General features: G+C 35.4%; 1 long non-coding RNA gene across 1 annotated transcript; it reads right to left on the bottom strand.

Annotated features, from left to right (window-relative positions):
* Window positions 1-448: 448 nt before the first annotated feature.
* Window positions 449-3,617, bottom strand: LOC111087075. Its single transcript, XR_002611797.1, has 2 exons — window positions 2,845-3,617; window positions 449-1,298 (listed from the first exon to the last, which is right to left on the bottom strand). It is a non-coding gene; the product is annotated as an uncharacterized LOC111087075 (long non-coding RNA).
* Window positions 3,618-10,269: the final 6,652 nt, after the last annotated feature.

Below are 10,269 nucleotides of genomic sequence, written 5' to 3'. Positions count from 1 at the left end.
ACAATACAGCGTCTAGCACTACAATACAGTGTTAAACTTATATTAAAGTGTCTAGCAATACGTTTATTATAAAACTCTAAAACAACGTGTTTGGAACGTTACGATCTTAACTCACCGATACATAATCTCAATGTCATTTCATCTTTTATGAGAAAAAAATCCCTAGAAACACTTTTTCTTGAAGAAAAAAATAATTCCAGATTTTAGACAACCGGCGAAAATAGTGGGACAGTAAAGGTGTTGAGTTCCGGTGGCTCAGTGGTAAGTCTGAGGACTTATGACGCTAACAACCGTGTTTGGATACCGTAAAGATAGCCCATTGTGTGACCTTGCACTTCGCAACAAACAAACAAATTTAATGGCGTTCTTATATCTGGAACTTCTTGATTCGGGCGGATTACGTTTTTTATTATATAAAACTGTGTTAAAGAAAAGTGAAAGACTTAGCTTTTGATTCATACACATACACTTTATTTAAACGGAAATTTGTTCACAAATAATAATAATACAGCAAAAGAAACCATCTTGTTCATTCTTTTCTGTATCAGGAAAAGTATCTTGGATAATCAATAAATAATAACAGAATTAGCTATTCGTATATCACCTGATGCTATTGGTTAAAGTGAATGACATGGTCAATATTTTACAAAGAAAGTTGAGGTAACACTTTTCATCGCTAATTCAAATTTATGTCTCTGCAATATTAAGTAGAAGAAATATTTATGTTACGTAACTACTGGAAAAAAATACTACTTCAGTTACTTAGAACAACAAAATTGTCGGTTTAATCATACGTTTTGGAAATCTATATTTTCCCAATAATGGACAAAAATTTAGTCAGTTAGCTTTTATCTAGGATATAACTATGCAAAGCAATATACGGTTCCGTAAACGGACATTGCCTGTCCATTTATCTCCTCCAACCTTGGGTTTGGAACTTCCTGTTTCCGTCACGTTTGAGTTCTTGGTCTTGGTGTTCGTCTTCGGTGTCCACGGACTTTTTCTTCACAAGATGATCCAGGTACGTCAAGTAATTCAGAGACTCGTGGAATGGATTTCGTGCTATCCTCCAGTCGAAAGGAGTGGTTTGGTCGAATCCATAAATGACGTCAGGTGATGCCAGATGAAGGCCACCACCATATTCTGGGTTGGAAGCAAGTTTTTTCACGAGCGTGAGGCTGCGGAACGGTCCTCGACCGAAGGCTTCCGTGGTCTGGAAGGTTACCAGGGCAACCAAGGTTACCAGGGAAACAATAGAAGAGGTTGTATGGGACATTGTTTCGTAACGTTTCTTCTGGCTATTGAAAAATGATAAAATATTTCTATATCTCACAATGAAATCTAACACACCTGTTAAAGTAATCAACGCTGAAACAATATTTCATAAGTTTTACGCTTTATTGTATCAAATATGTCGTAGATAGAGGCTTTCGTGATATATCATATTGAATATTTAAGTGGTTTAGATGTTGTTCGTTGATAGACTAAAGGGAAAGCAGCTGGTCAATACCATCCACCACCAGCATGTGGGCTACTCTAATCAAATAGAGGGATTTAACCGTCACTCTTATAATGCACCCATGGCCCCAAAGTGCGAAGCACGATTTTTTTGGCGGTAACTGGGTGCGAACCACGGATCCTCAATTCCACAGTCCGGCATGCTAACCATTGATCTGCACTTGACCTTGCTTTAGATAAACAGACAGTTCTAACTTAAGTAAATACATCTCTGATAATGTCTTGAGAAAAAACCTTTGTCTACTCTTTGTATAATATTGATAAATAGTGAACGAAACAGTAGTTCCTCATTCCTGTAGTCAAAGATTGGTTTTTGGGTTTGTTTGTTTTTAATTTCGCGCAAAGCTACGCGATGGCTATCTGCGCTAGCCGTCCCTAATTTAGCAGTGAAGGAGTAGAGGGAAGGCAGCTAGTCATCACCACCCACCGCCAACTCTTGGGCTACTCTTTCACCAACGAATAGTGGGATTGACCTTCACATTATAACACCCCCACGGCTGAAAGGGAGAGCATGTTTGATGTGACGGGGATTCGAACCCGCGACCCGCAGATTGCGAGTCGAGGGATTGGTTTTTTTGGAGTAGGAGAACCCTTTAAGTATATTTCACTGTGTGCCTGAAAGGTATAAGATGATAGGAATTACCAGAGAACAAAGAAAAAAAAATCAGTGTGTGGTACAAAAAATGACTACAGTTTTTAAATTATTTTCATTCATTTAAATTAAAAACATAAGAATATTTTCACCGAGAAACAGAATCATTGTATTTTGTGTGTGTGTGTTTATGAATAAATAAGTATATCCCCTGGTGGGTCAGTAGCAAACTTACAGACTTACAATGCTAAGATCAAGGCTCTATCCCCCGCGATGGACAGAGAGCAGTAGCCCGTTGTGTAGTTTCACGCTAGAACAATAATAACGTGTATAAATCAATACTTTTAAATTTCGTGGCTCTGAGTAGAGAGTCTCTGTAGAACTCAATGACAGGAAAAGCATGCGAGTGATAGACGTGCGATTGGGCGTATGATAAGGAAGTTTAATATAACAAGTGTTGAACTTCAAGTGTTGATAAGAGAGACATTATGTTTGACAAAAATTACGGCAAATTTCATTAGTTATTTTCAAAATTTTTAATTGCGTGATGAGGAACCAACACTTAAAATGGGTAATTAACAAAATTTAAAAGTAAAGGCCGCGATACTCTTGTACAAAAAAAAAAAAACAATCTCAGCTTTTAGAAAACAACACTTGAATTTCGGAAATGAACAAACTATTTAGACAATAATCATTTTATTTTTACTTTTATATCAGAACACAAGTATACTTACGAACAAGTGCTAGTTTCCTAACTGCTAGTCAACTTCACCGTCTCTTCTGTCCTCTTGCAGATTTCAGGCTACTTTTATTAGTCACGATATCGACGTCATCAGTACTGAAACTAAAGGAAAACAGAAGCTCCTCCTACTTAGATCTGTTAACCCAGCTGTGTGTATATCTTATTACGTAAACCCCTTTTCTGATTGGGGAGAGAAACATTTACTTGGATGATAGATAAGCTTTCATACGTCCGCCTTTAGGTATACTATAGAACTGATATAAATAACGTACAGATTTTAGGTTTAAACCGTTAAAATGTAAGTTTTAACGAGGTTTTCCTATTTCAGGGAAACAAGCCTCAAACTATACTCTGATTTCGTTGTAATTCAATATTGTAAGAAGGAAACTAATTACACTAATTAATCGTATTTAACAACTTCCATCTTCAAAGTTATCAGTATCATTAAGGAAAAAAATTAATATTTTTCTTACTCTTTTAGAAATTAAAATAAGTGAAAACACTATTTAAAAGGTTCACTAATTCTAGTAGAGTTTTTGGCTTGAAGAGTTGGATGACGTTTCGGCTTCTATACCGAGGACTTATTCAGTTTACAGCTGAATAAGGCTTCAAAATATAAGCCGAAACAGGCAGGAAAAACTCTACTATGTCTACACTGTCTAAAATACCCTTGAAATGACATTAACTTGTTTTATTTGAAACAACGAGAAACATAAAATATTTAAGACGAAGTTGATTTCACGATTAAATGTTCTGTTTTACAAAAATTAAATTAAAATATAAAGTTTCAGCCTTTATATAGTTTAATAATATATTGAAATTTGTAATTATACAAGTTAATGATAATATTTGGCAAGTAGTTCATTAAGATATAATCATTGGTTGTTTTTACTTCAAGACTGTAGTCAAGATTGCGTGTTGTCTATTTGTAGGGGGGGGGGTTCTTCTTTTTTAAAACAGCGAGCGATATTACTCGTGCTGTGAGGGTCCCACTACAGATTTGTTATGTAAAACATTGTTGATATTATTTTGCTTTAGACAGTGTTGTTAACAAAGTTTTGTCAAGGTGACATTTTAATTCAGATATGGTCAATTAATTTGGAGATAAAAACCTGTGAGAGGGACACTTAGTGAAGTTTTAATGAAAATGTATCCTTCTCATACTTTAATTAAATATTATGTTCCGTGATTGTTTCTTTGTTTGTTTGTAATTAAGCACAACGCTACACAATGGGCTATCAGTGCTCTGCCCACTACGGGTATCGCAACCCAGGTTCTAGCGTTGTAAGTCCGCATATGTTCCTTGATACATACACAATGTTTATTTAACCTTTGAACTATATGGGGCCCGGCACGGCCAGGTGGTTAGGGCACTCAATTCGCAATCTGAGGGTCGCGGGTTCGAATCCCCGTCACACCAAACATGCTCGTCCTTTCAGCCATGGGGGCGTTATAATGTGAAGGTCAATCCCACTATTCGTTGGTGAAAGAGTAGCCCAAGAGTTGGCGGTGGGTGGTGATGACTAGCTGCCTTCCCTCTAGTCTTACACTGCTAAATTAGGGACGGCTAGCGCAGATAGCCCTTGTGTAGCTTTGCGCGAAATTCAAAAGCAAAACAAACAAACAAACTTGAACTATATATATATAATTTCTTTAAGGCTTGCAAGTATATGCATAATAATATTTGCTCATAAAATACGTGTATTATTTATAGGGGGATTCAAAAGTCCACTGTCAGGTAAACAATACAAAAATGGAGAGGAATAGGAAAATAACTGTTAATGGTATGGAATGAAGTGTTGTTGGCCTACTCTTTAACAATATGATTCAAGGTTATCTGTTTCGAAAAATGTAATAATATGCATCACACATCAAAAATATCAACTGTAAAGGTATAGGGAATAACAAATAAAACAATTTAAACTAAAAACCACCGAACTGTTCCACAACACCAGTTATAGTCATGAATGTAGATGAAGTAAACACCTTAACGGTATGTTAAAATCCTGTTAAAATCAATAGCAGTGTTCAAAAGGTCACATATACTAATATGGCGGCTTCACTGTCAATCTTGGTTGCTGTTCTTGATCTGCCCGCATGGCAACTATGTGTAAATGAGCTTGTAGTACGCAGCCGCTGACGCACATTCCCTATCATTTGAACCATTTAGCATAGAACCTGCCAGTAACCCTGGCATTCTGTGCTCCTATGTTATTTTATGTAGGAGGCTTTTATTTGAATTTTAAATTCTATTTACCCTTCGAAGGTGCAATGATCTGCTTATGAAAAATTGTGATTTTGCATCCCAAATCTAGGTTTGTGTAACAACCTATACTATGGTCAGACTTCGATCTTCTGTAGCATGGAAGGGTGCATATATGCCTATAACTATTGTTCTTAAGGGGCAATTTTAGGGGTTTTTGGTTTAAAATGTTTCAATTTTTCATTTTCTGTATTTTTCACATTCACATTTTTAGGTGTATGATGCATATTAATAACATTTCCGAAGGATATGACCTTGAATGATCTCAATGACAGGCCCACAACAACTCATTCCATATCTTTAACAATAATTTTCCTCCAAGCCAACCACCTTTCTTATCTAAAGCCTTTGTGATAGGATGGTACCATTTGTTTGTTACCCCTTAGTTAATATATATATATATATACATTTTCGAAATGTTTGTCTTCTTTCAATTCACTTTGGATGTAGAGAGTCACTCAGTTAAACAACTAAATGTTTCCATACTCTAGCTGCACACGGGACCATGATCTACTCATTGGTCGTTAAGCGTTTTTCTTGCAGGCAAGATAGATGTGACTTTACTCAGATGCCCCGAAATAGATAGCTGTCTTTTCTGTCGGGGAATCACGTAATGGTCCTGAGATTCTTCACTTTACGCTAGAACGGGTATCGTTCCAAATCACGTGTACGAGGTGCGTGCCGTGAGCAACCTAGCTTTGTTTATGCATTTTATTATGGTACTTAAAGTCAGACTGTATCTTCTTAGGATATATTTATATTTTTGTTAAGACTAGCTTTTTGGCTTACACATTTGGTAAGCCTAAATTCGACACATCTTTAACATCATTCTAGTCTTCAGATTTGTTTGTTTAACTTTAGTTTACTATCAGCTTTCAGGGATTGTTTTAAAGTTGTAGCTCTTTTTTTTGTCTTCAAATTACAGGGTAGATGAGTTCACACGAGACTGACGATAGCTAAGCATTAGAGGTTTCTTTTTAACATCTCTTTCTCTCTCTTGCAAGTCTAACACACACTTGCCCTTGTTCTATTTTAGTATATTCTGTTTGAACTTTCATTGTGTTTGTTTATTAAAGATTAAACTTTTCATTTTCGTGTGTTGACTCTTTCTTTGCCCCCCAGTGGCACAGCGGTATGTCTGCGAACTCACAACGCTAGAAACCAGGTTTTGATATCCGTGGTGGGCAGAGCATAGATAGCCCATTGTGTAGCTTTGTACTTAACTATAAACAAATAAACTCCTTCTTTGTTGAAGAACATAGCCAGAGTTCAGGGAGACCAATACTTTGTGACATCTTATTTTTCGAGTTTCCTGTTAGTGAACCCCACCTGTTTGCTCTGCGGAAAATCTGTGCACTGGAATGTACCACACCCTATACTTCTAGACATCTTGTGTTATTTAAGGAAGAGGAGGTTTGTGTTATTTTATGATAACACATTCCTTTCACACCAGTTATATGATTCGGAATTTTGTGTGTAATATTCTATACGTTATAGCGTATAGTTAATTTTCGTCGAAATGCAGTTTTTATCCTACTTGTTTCTAGCTTACATAACCATTATATTTCATATTATATCTTTATCCCATGACGTTGATTTATTGTATCATTAGACTTGATTATGGAAAAAAAAAGCTTAGATTTAAATACAGACAAGAAATAAAACACCCTCTTTAGTGAAAATTAAATTTTTTTTTCACAAAATTTCCTTCTTAATCTTGCTCCATTTTGAAAAAGTAAAAATATTTATTTGATGAGTTTCGTACAAAGCTACTCGAGGGCTACCTGTGATAGCCGTCCTTAATTTCGAAGTGATAGATTGGAGGGTATACAGCTAGGCAACGCCACAAACTTCAAATTCTTGGGCTACTATTTACCAATGAATAGTGGAACAGTTCGTGACATTATAGCGTCCGTCACGGAAGAAATGGGCATTGTGTTCGGGGACAGGCTTAAATCCCGCAAGCTGCAGATTGTGATCGAGCGCCCTAACCATTAGGCCATGCTAGGCCAAAATGTAAAAAAACACACTAGAAAGTTTTCATGTGTTAAGAATTAAGAATAGTAGAATTGCTCGAATAAAACTTTAATCACTTTAGAAAACTCTAAGATTTGAAAATCTCGTGTGCAAGACTGATCAAATAATTAGAAATACTAACAGTTCCGTTTTTGAAATTTGGCAGATTTAATTAAATTGTTTTGATTACACTAAGTTTATAGTTTACTAAAAATTAATCATTCCGAAGTATTAAATAACACATAACCGGTTATATGTTATTTTAATACTTCGGAATGGTTAATTTTGTCGGTGGATATTTTGTGTTAAAGAAATATAGTCTAAAGAAATCTTATGTTAGCAGTTTAATTTCCATTTATTTGCAAATTCAAACCTTGTATGCTTCCTACGTTTTCCACGCTTTACAACATGAACGCAACTGGGATTTTTTAAACCAATAAACACACCTATCAGTGTTAGTGTAAGGTTAAATCAGCTAGCCTAGTTTGTAAATGCCAATTTTAGTGTTACTAAAATGCTTTTTCTGACTAGCTCAGTGAAGTGAGAAAACCTTATTAAGTCATGATGCGCTTTCACCAAGACATCGTGACATGTTTGTTCGATTTCGTGATTGTTGGTTCGATTTTCATTGAACAGTTTGTTGACCAGTCAACCTGAAAGAAGACAACGTGAGACTGAAGAGGAATGCATCGAAACTAGTTTCTACAATATGAAGACTTCTGAAAGTTTGTTCCGTTTACTGTGATTTATAACTGGGGCGCAAGCAGCCCATTGTGCAGCTTTGCAATAAAATTAAACAAGCAAAAATCTCCGTTCAGATCGAACGTTCTATTGACTTGTCTGGTCGTAAAAGATGCCAATGAACTGTTTTCTTAACGCGAGATTTATTCAGGAATGCAAAGAGCATAAATTTAAGCGCCACAATTGGTTTCAAGCATGAAAAAATCTCTAACTACTGTCAATGTGAAATACATTCGCAATTTGATTCCTGTGACTATAATAGATATGCGCATGGACATTTCAAGCATGCAGTTATATAGTGCCTGAAAAAAATGATTCTTTTGGTCAAAGCACATTAAAGCTGTTTGCAATTTAAAAATTTTAAAAATAAGCATAGTTTCCAAATTCAGATTTATTTTGTCCCACATATAATACTGGAATTTAGGTGGTAAATCTGATTTTCACTTTTCTGTAGTGTTTGTTGACCTAGACTTTTTGGGCTCCATTAAGCCGCGCTACATGCGAATTTGAATGCTAACTTCAGGAAGTCTCGCCCTTGGTGGTTTGTTTTATAGCAGCTTGTTGTATTACATTATTATGTTGCCCTGTTTCATCTATTATGTTGCCCTGTTTCATTAGGAGCAACTAACTTCCCACAACTGGTCGCAGATGTTCAATGATACTTTTTAAAAACTACATTTCACTTTTAGTCTTACTTTACATATATGTAAACAGAGGTAGACTTTGGTAATTAGTGTATCAGTACTACTGTGTGGGTCCGACTTCTACATATAAATCTTTTACTGAGGTTCATTTTACCAGTTGCTGTTTGAAACCTGAATCTTTATTTGCCTTCATTTACGTGCATTATGTTTAATTAAGTAGAATAATTCTATGGTAAGTACGATGTATAAGTATGTAAAAAATGTATAGAGTGACATGTTTCTCTGTGTATACAGTATACACATTTACGTATGTACTTAATGCACGTACGTCACGTTAAAAACAACAATAAACATTACAACATTCATATCAGTGTAACCATGTAAAACATTAAGTTTTAAAATCATTTAAGTTAGCGTTTCGGGTAAACGTTCTTTGTTAATTAAGCCTTGATAACGAGCTTTTGCTCGAAACGTCGCCCAAGAAATGTTTTTACTTATTGTTCCGCTTATTTATTGTTGAATTTTTAATATTCTTCACAAGTATTTTCAAAACTTGTGAGTAAATTTTATATATAAAAACATTCTGGATGACAAAACCTTGTCGAAACGTTGTACATTTCCTGTTATGTTAAACTTATATTAAAGTTTTTGTTCATTACCCATTCAAGCCGTCTCCAGCCATTATTAGTCTCAAAGTGGGTTCCTCGTTATCGAATTTGAACACTGTGGAGAACGTCAGCAATGCATCTAGTACAGCAATACGCCTACTACAATACATCTAGTACAGCAATACGCCTACTACAATACATTTACTACAGCAATACGTCCTACTACAGTATATATAGACAGCAATAAGCCTACTACAGTATATAAAGACAGCAATGCACCTGCTACTACAGCAATACATCTAGTACAGCGACAAAGCTAAAAACAATACAATTGCAACAGCAAAACACCTAATACAGCATTACACCTGGTTCAGAAATATACCTAGAACAGCAATACACCTAATACAGCATTACACCTGGTTCAGAAATACACCTAGAACAGCAATACACCTAATACAACATTACACTTAGTTCAGCAATATACCTGTCATTAAGATGTTATGACAAGGGATTCGTGTTGTTTTCTAGATAACACCCGTATTACAAACGCACAGTACCTGTAATGCCATTATTAACACCACGAGTTCCACATATATTTTTTTTTTTAGTTTGCCTGCTCTTCTCCTCTCATTTCTTTGCCTATTTTTGTTAACCGCCCTTGGGGTGTATCGAAGCGTTCTGCTATTGACATTTTAGATGAAGTTATTATTATGAGTAAGAAGGAGCTGTAACAAGGATACTTCTGTGATGTGACAACTTTTTGTTTCGTTCTTCTTTCAACTGAATAGAAAGACAAGATCTTAAGATAATCCTTCAGAAGTAAATGTTAAATTATGCTAAAGGACCAGAAAAAACTTATACAGGTTAAAAGCATTCCTACTATGAATAGAATTTAAGAAGTTTGAATGTTTATATCGTAAATATTAGGTCATCAAGTTTGTTTGTTTATAATTAAGCAATTTAATTTAATTAAGAAATTAATGTCGCGTTTTGGAACAACTTCATTAACCACCCCCAAAAAACGCACATCTCGTATAATAGTTAAATGAACCGCCTATACGTCACGTTAGTGTAGCCTATGTAATGTGTAAGGTTTAGTATACTCTAATCCCTTATAGTGATGGCATACGACGAGAAACACATTC

This window comes from Limulus polyphemus, unplaced genomic scaffold (assembly GCF_000517525.1).
Source record: "Limulus polyphemus unplaced genomic scaffold, Limulus_polyphemus-2.1.2 Scaffold58, whole genome shotgun sequence".
In the NCBI taxonomy this organism is placed as follows: Eukaryota; Metazoa; Arthropoda; class Merostomata; order Xiphosura; family Limulidae; genus Limulus; species Limulus polyphemus.
Note: the sequence above shows the minus strand (reverse complement) of the source record. Positions and strands in the feature narration are given on the sequence as shown.